Source organism: Phyllostomus hastatus, unplaced genomic scaffold, assembly GCF_019186645.2.
Source record: "Phyllostomus hastatus isolate PE091 unplaced genomic scaffold, TTU_PhHast_1.1 phas_contig_86, whole genome shotgun sequence".
NCBI lineage: Eukaryota > Metazoa > Chordata > Mammalia > Chiroptera > Phyllostomidae > Phyllostomus > Phyllostomus hastatus.
The window spans coordinates 96,112,677-96,124,909 of record NW_025333977.1 but is presented as its reverse complement, the minus strand read 5'-3'; positions in this window follow the sequence as shown (position 1 = coordinate 96,124,909).

Below are 12,233 nucleotides of genomic sequence, written 5' to 3'. Positions count from 1 at the left end.
GCAATATCTAAACTGATATGTCCTCTAAAGCAAGGGACATAAAGGAAAGAATACACATATGGGACCTTATTAAATTAAAAATCTTCTGCATGGCTAAAGAAAACAGCATTAAAATGAAAAGAGAACCAACCATATGGGAAAATATACTTGCCAATGATACTTGAGACAAAGGTTTGATCTCAAAAATATATAAAGAACTCACATGATGTCACTCCAGGAAGACAAAAAAAATTTAAAAATGGGCAAAAGACTTGAACAGACATTTCTCCAAGGAGGACATACAGATGGCCCAGAGACATATGAAAAGATGCTCACCATCGCTAGCCATCAGAGAAATGCAAATTAAAACCACAATGAGATACCACTTCACACCAGTCAGAATGGCCAACATAAACAAATCAATAAACAAGTGTTGGAGAGGATGTGGAGAAAAGGGAACACTAGTGTACTATTGGTGGGAGTGCAGACTGGTGCAGCCACTGTGGAAAACAGCATGGAATTTCCTCAGAAAACTAAAAATGGAACTGCCTTTTGACCCAGCAATTCCACTGCTGGGATTATATCCTAAGAAACCTGAAACACCAATCCAAAAGACCCTATGAACCCCAATGTTCATAGCAGCACAATTTACAATAGACAAGTGCTGGAAGAGACCTACATGCCCATCAGTAAATGGGTGGATCAAAACACCATGGTACATGAACACAATGTAATATACTATGTAGCAGAGAGAAAGAAGGAGCTTATGCCCTTTGGGACAGCATGGATGGAACTGGAGAGCATTGTGCTAAGTGAAATAAACCAGGCTGTGAAGGACGAATACCACATGATCTCACCTTTAACTGGAACATAATCTACAAAAGAAAAAAGCAAGCAAAATATAACCAGAGACACTGAAAGTAAGAACGATCTGACAGTAACCAGAGGGGAGGTGGGAGAGGACAATGCAGGGGAAGGGTTTTCAGGAAATACTATAAAGGACACATGGACAAAACCAAGGGGAAAGGTGGAAGCAAGGGAGGGAGGGGGGTTTGGCTTGGGTCTCAGGGTAGTGGTGGGAAGAAAATGCAGACAATTGTAATTGAGCAATAATAAAATTAATTTAAAAATATGGAAGATTATATCCTATAAATTTTATAATCTGCTTTTCAGCTAACAGCACAAGACTTTCCCATGTTGTTTAGTAATTCCTTTTAAACCTTTATTTAAATGGCTATGCATAATATATAATCAACTGGATGTACTACATTGCTGTACATTTAAATGCTTTATTTATTTATTTTTTGCTAGTATAAATGACACTATAATTAAACTCTTGATTTTTTTTTCCTCCTAAATGTCACATTACTTCTTCCTTAACTAAATTAAACCAAGGGTGTGAACAAGTTAAAGGGTTTTGGTATACATTATCAAATTACATTCTACAAATAATTGACCTATTTATACTCCCCACAGCCTTATGAGATGACCTTGATGATCACTACCTGGTGGGACCTCCTGTGCCTGAGATTATAAAGTTCTTTAATGAATAGGAGAACTGCTCCTATGCTTGACATAAAATATCAACAATCCAGGTAGGTCTAGGAAAAAAGGCTCATATCCTGGGTGACTCAAAATTACAGGAAAAATCCATGTATCAGTTATCTATTGCTGCATAATATATCACCCCACAATTTAAAGGCTTAAGATAGCAAATATTTATTATTTTTTTATGTGTCTCTAGGTTAGTTAGGTGGTTCTGCTCTTCTGGGTAGAGCTTTGCTGATCTTGGGGTTGAGCTAAGATGCCTTGACTGGATTGACTCAGCCTTCTGAGTTAGTCCACCATTAACTTTCTAAGTGCATTTTTTTCATAATTCCAACTAGCTAGCCCATGTGTGTTATCATGGCAGTGGAAAGATTCCAAGAGAAAGGCACAATGATCAAGGACTTTCTCAAACTTCTGCTTGCATTGTGTCCCTCTAGTCCATTTGCCAAAGAAAGCCACACAATCAGTCCTATAGCTAGTGTAGTACTAACAAATATTGTGAATTTTGGGAAGCTGCATCCTCATCAGAGGAGAACATGATTTCCATGGCAACCAGCAGGACCACTCCTGAAACCCAAATAATACCATGATGTTATCTCAGTAGAGGCTACTGACCTGCCCCCAACACAAGACTTGGCACCACATTTCATCCTGTTGGAATGTAGGGGCTGCCTGGGGAAGGAAGAGGGGAAGCTTTGAATTGCTACCGGAGAGGAATGGAATCTGGAGAAAGGAGTTAATTTGGGATATGAAAAAATCAAGAAAGGTACAATTTTTTTTGGTATAATTCTTGCACACCTGAGTGTATAGACTGGAATTTGAGTCCACTGCAGATGAGAGAATAATTGGCCTTAGGTTAGGTGAAATGGAGAGAGGGCAATAGAACACCAGAATGCTGTGAAAAAAATGTTCAATGTTGAATGGAAGGAATCCTCCCACTCCCTTGGGAAAGCCCATTTTTGGTCCATCGGGTTCTTTACATATCAACCAGCATAATCCCCTCATTTCATATCCTAGAAAACAAAAGCCCAGGGAGGCTAAATACCTTGTTTGAGGTCTCACATTGAGCTGGTGTAGGAGGCAAGAACCAACCCCTGTGATTCTCTCTGTTGACTTGGGCTGCTGCTGGGGTTTGTTGCAAACACTCATATTGCTTCTTGATTGGAGTTCTCTGCTTAATTGGCAGCTTCCTGAGCAGCCCGTGCTTCCTGCCTGAAAATCTCTATTAACACCATCTTCTATGAAATGGTGGAAACTTGCTCTTCTCATGTCCTCTGAGATTTGTCTCATGGTTTTGCCCAGTAGGAAAACTTGGGAGAGGCTGGGGGCTTATAGGCAGCATTTGGAGAAAGAGTACTGCTGCTCTCACCATCAGTTCCTGTTCTAGGGATTTCAGAGTACTTCATTGGATTCAATCCTGAGTTTGCCACTAACTCTCGGTGTGATCCTGGGGGTGACAATAAAAGTCTCCCCCAGAGTAGGATTACTAGGTTTAGTAAATAAAAATATGAGATGTTCATTTACATTTGAATTTCAGTAAATAACAAAGAATATTTTCATTTAAGTATGTGTATGCAATATTGGAAATGTGTACACTAAATTTTTTTGTTGTTGTTTATCTGAAATTCAAATTTAACTGATCATCTTATATTTTATCTGACAACTCTAACCCAGATGGAAAATTCTGTCCCATTCTGCTCTATAGAGGCAGACTGATGCAGCACTCAGGGCAGAGGTGGGCAGAGGTTAGTGGGGGCGGGTGTGGGGAAGGCAGGCCTGGCTGTGAATCTCAAAATGCACTCACCCTTGTGTAATCTTAGGCAAGGCACATCTTCTCTCTGAGCCCCAGTTCCCTGACTTATAAAATGGACATGTTAATTCCTGATTGGTTATCTCTTAGGACTGATGTGAGCACAAATGAAAAGACATAATTAAAATCCCTTTATAGGCTGACAATGTGCTACAACCTCAGACATTTATTAAGAACCTACAGCCCTGAATGGTGTGGCTAAGTGGGATGGGAGTCATCCCACAAAGCAAAAGATTGTCGGCTCATTTTCCAGTCTGGGCACATGCCTGAGTTGCAGGTTTGGTCCTCGGTCAAGGTTTGTATGAGAGGCAACTGATTGATGCATCTCTCTCACATCAATGTTTCTCTTTTTCTCTTTGTCTTTTCCTTCTTCTCACTCAAAAAAAATAAAATAATTTTTTAAAAAAGTCTACTGTATGTGACACATTCTACCAAACATGAGAAATAGAAATACAGTGCAAGTGGGAAGACATTTGTTATGAAAACAAAACCCCGATGAGCATGGAAGCCAGTACTATGGCCCTTGCTTTTGAGAAAAGAAGGGAGCTTTATTTGTGTTGATTGTAAGTACACAGGAGGCAAGGCTCAGAGCTGTGTTCCTTGATCCAGGATCTGGGTTGGGGTCTTAAAGGGTAGTAGTTCACAAGTGTTACTTCCAAGTGATGTTTAATAAGTGTTACTCACAAGTGGTAGACTTTGTGAGTAACAAAGGTTTAGACTTTGGTTCCAGGTCTTGTTAGAAATAGGATAGGACCAGCTTTTTCAGTATAAAACTATTTTTCACAGAATCCTTCTATAAAGTAAAAGTCCATTAGGAATTTGAATTAGGACTGCTTGAACTGAAAAGAAATTTGACATTTTAGGGAAAAAGAATTCCGTGCAATCCTGGAAAAGAGTCATTTCTATTTTCTTTTTTGAGTTTTTTTTTTTTGACAAGCTAGGCTTTGAGATTCCCATTTGTGAGAGAACCTGACTAATCTAGGACAATCAAATTCATCAGTTTGAGCAGAACCTTTCCCATATTTTCTGGGCCCTGGATATGCCTCTGCTGTCAGGGAAGAGCAGAATTCATTTGATTCCCACCTCCCAAAATCCTAGACTAATGGGCTGAACATCTGTGGAAATACCTACCCAGCACCCTCTCTTGTTAAAAAGGACCAGTCTCATCCCCCCCAGAGAATAAGAGAAAATATTTGCAAATCATATATTGACAAGGGATTCATGTCTAGCATATATAAGGAATTCCTACAACTCAACAACAGCAACAAATCAACCCAATTAAAAAAATGGGCAAAGAACTTGAATAGATATTTCTCCAAATAAGATAAACAAATGACCAAGGGGCACCTGAAAAGACATTCAACATCACTAGTCATTAGAGAGATGCAAATCAAAATGACAATGAGCTACCACTTCACATCCATTAGAATGAGTATAATTTTAAAAAAAAAAGGAAAACAGAATGTGACAAATGCTGGTGAGGATGTGGAGAAATTGGAACACTTGTACACTGATGGTGGGAATATAAAATGATGCATCCACTGTAGAAAACAGTATAAAGCTTTCTCAAAAAAATTAAATGTAGAATTACCATATGATCCAGCAATTTAACAGCTGAGTCGATACTCAAAAGAATTAAAATCAGGGTCTCAAAGAGATATTTGCACATCCATATTCACAGCAGCATTAGCTGCTATAGTGAAAAGGTGGAAGTAATCCATACCTATTAATGAATGGGTAAACAAAGTGTGACCAATCCACACAATAGAATATCATTCAGCCTTAAAAGTAAAGGAAATTCCAACACACACTACAATATAGATGGACCTTAAAAACATTGTACTAATGGAAATAAACCAGGCACAAAAAAAACACACAAATATTGTATGATCCCACCTATATGAGCTACTTAGAGTAGTTAAGTGTATAGAGATGGTAGAATGGTGGTAGCCAGGGGTTGTGCGGAAAGTGAGATATGGGGAGTTCATGTATAATGGGGTCATACTTTCAGGTGGGATGCTGAACTATTCTGGTGATAGTGGTGATGGTTATAAAACAGCATAAATATGCTTAATGACAATGAACTGTACCTTTAAAAATGGTTATAGTGATAAATTTTGCTATGTGTTTTTTACCACAATAAAAAAAATGAGGATAAAAAAGTGATCTAAACAGGCTTAAAAAAAGTTCATCTGTCCTCACTGGGGAGCCGGCCCTCCTCTTTACTAGTCTATGAGGTCCTCCAGTGGTCAACATTTAATTCACACATGCCTGTGGTTGGTCAGAATCATGCATATGACTTGAGCTGAATCAAGGAAAACTCTGAGACTGTTGATGTAGCTCTTGTAAAAGGCAGCTTTTCCACTAAAATGATAAGGAATCTATGTCAGGAGTTGCTGGTGATCGCTTTGCTGTCAAGTCAGAAGAACCCAGAGTGAGTGAGGCCAAGTCATCTGGAAGCAAAGTAGGGAGCCTGAGAGAGCTGAGGTCCTGGTATTGTCTGAGCCAAGTCTGAAGCCAGTTCAATGCCTCCACAGTTCCCTGTGTCTGGAAGCCCACTTTGTGCTGGTTTGAACTGGATTTTCTGTTACCTGCCAACTATGGGCACACTGCTTTCATCTGCTAAGATACACAGAAAGTAGGGCTTCAAATGAAGACAAAGCCTCCCAGTGCTTCAGGCCTCTGTTTCTGATGCCTTCACACTCAATTCCTATGCATGGAACACCTGCCTCCTTGATGCCTCTAATAGCCAGGCATCAAGACAGACAATTTCCACCTGTGTTTGGGATCTAATGGCCACATTTTGTGGGCACCTCAAGTAGGACTTTAGGGGGTGGGGTCTTTCCCATGTCTACCTATCCCCCAAGCTCACCCCTCATGGTGACACTCAAGTCTCACCCTAATTTGGTACCCGTTAGCTTTCTAGCCCAGAACAGCCCCACTTACTTGGCACTGAGCCACACTCTCTAATCTGTAGGACACAGGCTCTGCTTCCCAGCCTCCACACTTCTCCTCTGCCTGACAGCCCTTCTGCTCTGTTCATGCTCCATAGTTCACTAATTGAGGATCTGCCTAAACAAAGTATACTGCCACCCCTCAGAGACATGTCCCTGATTCCTATCCTCCTGATTGACACATCCCACTCCAACAGCTTCCAAGAGACATTGGTCGGAACCAAGAGCCAAGAGCATTCAGTGATGTCTCAGGTGTCAGGGTCCCAGCCTGAGCCTACACTGAGCTTGCCCTGGGTTCAGAGTGGTCTAGGCACAAGGCTACATGTGAGGCTGCATACTGGCCCTCTCCGAGCTTCCATTTTCATGTCTATAAAGGGTGGATGGGAAATAATGCTTCACACAGTTGTTATGAAATTAAATGACATAATATATCTGTGACTACTACATATCCAACATTACAGTTTAATGAGAGAAATAGCTCTTATTAACCTCTTATCCCTTCCCTAGTTTCTATGCCATTCATATTAGAGTTTGTCTTCACTGTCCTAAAGAAACCAAGGCCATAACAAAAATGAAGACAGAAAAATAGTTAACCATTAGCTTCTGAGCTTTCAAGGGCTTTAAATTCTGTTAGTTTCAAGGGTAACTTGACTATAATGCATTTCAAGTCTTATATGCAAGCTTCAGAACCTAATCTCCACAGAAGGCAGAAGTCCCCCTTTTTTTATTGCTGTTTACATACAGTGTCTCCATTTTCACCCCACCATGCCCCCCAGCCCCACTAATCTCCACCTCCCATGCTTGAACCTACCCCATTTTGGCTTTGTCCATGTGTCCTTTACACATATTCCTTGATGTCCCTTCCCCTATTATCTCCCTCCCCCCTCCTCTCTGGCTACTGTTAGCTTGTTCTTTATTTCAATGTCTCTGGTTGTGTTTTTCCTGCTTGTTTGTTTTGTTGATTAAGTTCCATTTGTAGGTGAGATCTTAAGTCCCTTTATATCTTCCTTGAGACTCCTCCTCCCAACCACTTACCTAGGGCCTTGGAGGTTGACCTAGTCCAAAGCCTTCAGTCCTGGTGGCTAACACCAGGCAAAGAGTCCCCTTTCTAGCCTTTCTGCTTAAGTTGATGCCGTAAGTGTCACTGTGGAACACCAGCACTGCAAAGTCCAGTGGAAGCTTGTTTTCTGCCTGGGTGATTCTTTCCTGGCCAAATGCTGGACCAGCTCTGTAAAAATAAGTCTGCATGTGGTGGCCAAAGACATCATTTGTTGGGTGCTGTGATAATGGGTGGTCATTTACTTGGTGTGGCAGGTGCCCACTTACTTGGGTTTTTTATTCTGTTTCAGAATAACAGAAGTTGCTTTGCAGAAGTTATATTTTACTTCCTAGTCTAGATAAATTTAAAAAGTCATTTTAGAGCAAACTGGTATTTTGAGAAGAATTATTAAGTACCTCCTCTTAGTTAGTTTACCTAACTAAGTTACTAAGTTAGTTTACCTAAATAAACAGCAAGTGTGGAGGGTCACCCATTGCCTTAAGAAGAGATTATGATGGGACCTACTAGCTAGTCAAAACTAGTGGTAGGGAAAAAGTCAGGAAATTTTACATTAGGATCAAATTACCTCTTAGGAACAAAGTAGTTAAGATCCCAGCCAATCCTCTTTAGAGATTCCACTATGCTAAAACTGTCTGGCCCTGGTTGGTGTGGTTCAGTGGATTGAGTGCCGGTCTGTAAACCAAAGGGTTGCCAGTTTGATTCTCAGTTGGTGCACTTACCTGGGTTGGGGGCCAGGTCCCAAGTTGGGAGTACACGAGAGGCAACCACACATTGCTGTTTCTTTCCCTTCTCCGCTCTCTAAAAAATAAATTAAAATCTACTTAAAATATTTTTTAAAAAGTGTCTGACATATCAGGTGTTCCTGACTAAAAACCTCTTGCAAAGATGCACATGTAGAGCCACCAATGAAGAAATCACCATTGGGGCATAGTGACTCCTGCTCAATGCCAGGTCTATGTTTTGTGGGTGGAGGGGACCCAAATGTTGGGCCCAAACTAGAAGCTCTGGAATGGTGCACATGATTTGAGGACAATGGCTTAACATGAGATTATAAACCAAAGCCTTAAACAGTGTGAGACAGTGCTGTGGTCAGTTGAAGGATCCAGACCATTGAACAGAGCACATCAGCCTAGGACAAGGTTGCACAAGGCTAATATTCAACTGAAATACTATGTGGCAGGGACAGGTTAATCCAACCAAAACCTGAGCCCTGCTAGATACCTGGTCCAGTTCTCTTTTCAAGAATACTTTTGAATTGCTGGACTAAGTAACCCCTCAAAGTTTTCTCAAGAAGAGAAACTACTAACCCAGCATGTGCAAATTCAAGTGTGCCTTAATTCAAAAAATCAGAGGTGAATTCAATTTGTATCCCCAAGATACTAAAGCACAGCACAAGTTATCCTTAATTTTGTTATTAAAATTTTTGAGTCCTCCACCCCTTAGTCTCAGTCCCTACCTGAGGTTTCTTGTTTCCTTTTCGTGTTTATTCTAGATCTGTACATGTGACTGAAAAATCTTGGACTTGATGTTATTGAGATAAAGTTTAATTGCCTCCCACTTAAAATGGAAAGAATCAAGCAGGCGAGGCACACAGTTATCTAAAATAACTCATTCCCAATTTGTCCCAGGCTCCACATCCTGCCAGAGCCTTATTACTTTGTCAGTGCTTCTGGGTTCTCTCTTATCAAAGAAGCTTTGCTTGCACTGGAACTTTATGCAGGGGAGGGAAAATTGAGATCCGGAGCTGGCAGAGAGGTGATGGCTCACAGGGGGCTTAAAGGACCAAGTTGTATTGTTGCATGTGTTGGAATCCTCCACTTTATCTACTGTCCTCGCAATAGCCAGTGTTTCTTTTATAGAATCCTCTGTGTTGATTAGGATAAAAACTTGCTGCTTCAACGGAGACACCAGAAATAGCTTAAATTAGCTACAATTTTAGTTCCTTCTTTCATAAAAGACAGTGTGGGTGATCCAGGACAGGCTCTGGAATAATTCAGGCCCTAAGCATTGCTCCATCATCATGTGCATGGCTCTTGGGGTCCAAAACAGCTCCCACATCCACCAGCATAGCATGCCCTCTGCTCTGTGGAAATGGGAAAAGCAGAAGGGCAAGGCAAGTTCCTTCCAAGGGCACAGCCCAGAAGCTATGCTCTGCTTGGCCAGGAGTGGGTTGCATGACTCTACTCACATCCTATTGGCTGGAACTCAATCTTACGGCTGTGGCTGCAAGAGAGTCTGGGAGATGTGGCTCAGCTAAAATGCTGTGGGTCTATTCAGAAGGCAGGAGGAGATATATGATAAGGAGCCAATGGGAGGAGAGACCAGCCTCTGAAGATGCTCTGGAGGTCCACTTTAGGTTCTCCAATTTCTTTTACCTTTTCTAGAGACCTGCTTCTTGTTTACCTGTGAGTGAGCAATACCTGGGCTGCAAATCACTTCCTGACTAGAAGCTTATCTCCCTGATACCAAGGTGACCCTTTGGCTCCCTGGGCCTCACAAAGTGGAAGCAGGGTATGCTTTGATGAGTTGGGGGCAAACCTCACTACCAAAGGGGATATGTACCTTACTACTCATTCTTACAGAATCTAAAGGAGACACCTGGAGGTTTAATGGCCTCCCAGTGCAGGCCACTGCACTGAGTGAAGGCAGTGCAGACACCAGTTTGCCCTTCCTTAGCTTAGTAAAGGCAAGGTATGTTCCCTGTGGACTAGGTGTGGCTCCTCTAGCAGGGCCAGACCATGCACTGTTGTTGTAAAGACCTTTCCCAGAAGAGCTTCCTTACAAAAGTACAGTGACCTCAGCAGAAAGGGCTGCAGATGTATGTGATTGTCAGGCTGGAATATAACCAGAAAGTGACCCCAAACCACAAGAGCTCTCCAAAGGATGGGGAAACAGGTCCCCAGAGCAGGTTGGAAAGGGGAAGATGGGAGAAAGAATAGAGCTGTTTCCTGCTTATTTATATCCTACCTACTGAGTTACACAATGGTGTTCAAAACCCACTCACTCTGACATTCTTCTTCCAACCCATCTTGGAAATGATCTGGAATGGGTAGGCTTTGGGGTTGTAAAAACCATATACTGACTGGGCTGACTTAATCTGAAAGGATGGTTGGGAATCTGAAGGAAGAAACTTGTAAAATGGGCTGGGACCCAGGGTGCTGGTGTTAGGCAATTGGGATCTTTAAGTAGAGGTCCTGCTGCAGGAATGGGTCACCCTATCCATGATGATCAGTGTAGCCTTCAACTGTCCCTGACCATCACTCCCTACTGCAGGATCCAATCCAGAGTGATACCATTCCTAATCATTGGCCAAACCTACATCATGTGCCTTTCTATGCCCCACTGGCCAGGCTGGTGGGAAGAAAAAGAGGATGTACATAATGGATGCTCTAGGTCCATGTCCAGAAGGCCCCTCTTGTGCTCATGTGCTATTTTCCTAGCTGAGTCCCTCGAAGTGCTGTCCTGGGCACAGGAGAGTTGCTTCACCCAAGGTCATATCTCCCTTCCTGGGGACAGTTCACATCCAATGTACCAGTGAATGGAGAAGTGTTTACAAAGGCCATTGCCCTCCCTCCTTCTCCAATTCAGCTCACCTTTGAAGGACCATCCCAGTTCCAGAGTCCCCTCCACCACGTTCTCCCCCAACCCTGGAATCCCTTGAGGCCTTTTCACTGTATGGCAGTTAAATTTTTCCCAGTGTCCAGTCTTGCTTCCTTAGTCCTTGGAGTCCTCCTGGGTGTTGCTCCCAGGGCATTCCTGAACAAACCTGCACGTAAGTCTCTCTTAGAGACAGTTTTGTTGGGAAGCCAACCTACAACAGAAAGTGTGGTGCTTTGTCTTCTTCAGTGGACAGTTTCATGTACACCCACCCAAAATCCACTCCACATGGGTGACTTAGCAACTCTTCCTTCTCCCAGACCTGTCACCAGAGAGCATAAGCAACTTCCCAGGGGTAACACAGCAGTGGCAGATGGGGCATGTTACTGTTTGATGCTTAGCCTGCTCTCTCATGACACTCAGTGAACACACCTTTCACATGCATCTGAATTGGGGGGACTATTTTATTGGTAATGTACCCCCTCCCTATAGAAAACAAAGTTAAAACATTTCCACCATGGTGGTTATGGCATATGGTTTTGAGTGGTCTGCCTTTCAGCCCAGATTCTTCATTTACCTGTTGTGTCATTCTAGGATGTTAGTTGGCCGGAGACTCCATTTTTTCATTTTTTAAATGAAGGTGTATATCTCTATCACAGAATTTCAAGGACTAAATACCTTTATTTCCCAAATACTTTGTGAGCATTTTCTATCTACTGGGGGTACAGAAATGAACAAAAATAATAGACTGCTTCTTGCCCTCGGGGAATTTATGTTCTAAGTGGGACAGACACAAAAGACACTAAGCAAAATTGTAAATATGCTATCACTGCTGTGGAAAAGATGAAATAGGACTGTGCTGAGGTCTGAGTGGGGTTGAGGGTGTGCTTTTCCCAGAGTGATCAGCAAAAGAGGTGATGTCTGAGCTGGAGCCTGAAGGGTGAAAGAAGGTAGACAAGGTGAGGGCTGTGAAAAGAATTCTCGAAACGAGGGATACAAACTACCTTTGCAAACTGCAAGCAAAGGCAGTTACTATTACTATTGTCTCCAGTGTCCATAACTGTCATTCTGGGGCAAGCTAAAATGCCGCATGACTGAGAGGAAGGCTAAAGGATCTACTTCTGAGGCGAGGTCTTTATAAAGCCATTTCCTGCTCTCGTCTGGACTGAAGTTGTGTCAGTTGCAAGCCTGGACCTAAAAAAGCCCTTCATACTTTGTCCCTCAAGGGAATCTGCACAGCTGCTATGTGAACAAGCCCAGACTGGTATGCTGGATGGTGAGAGAC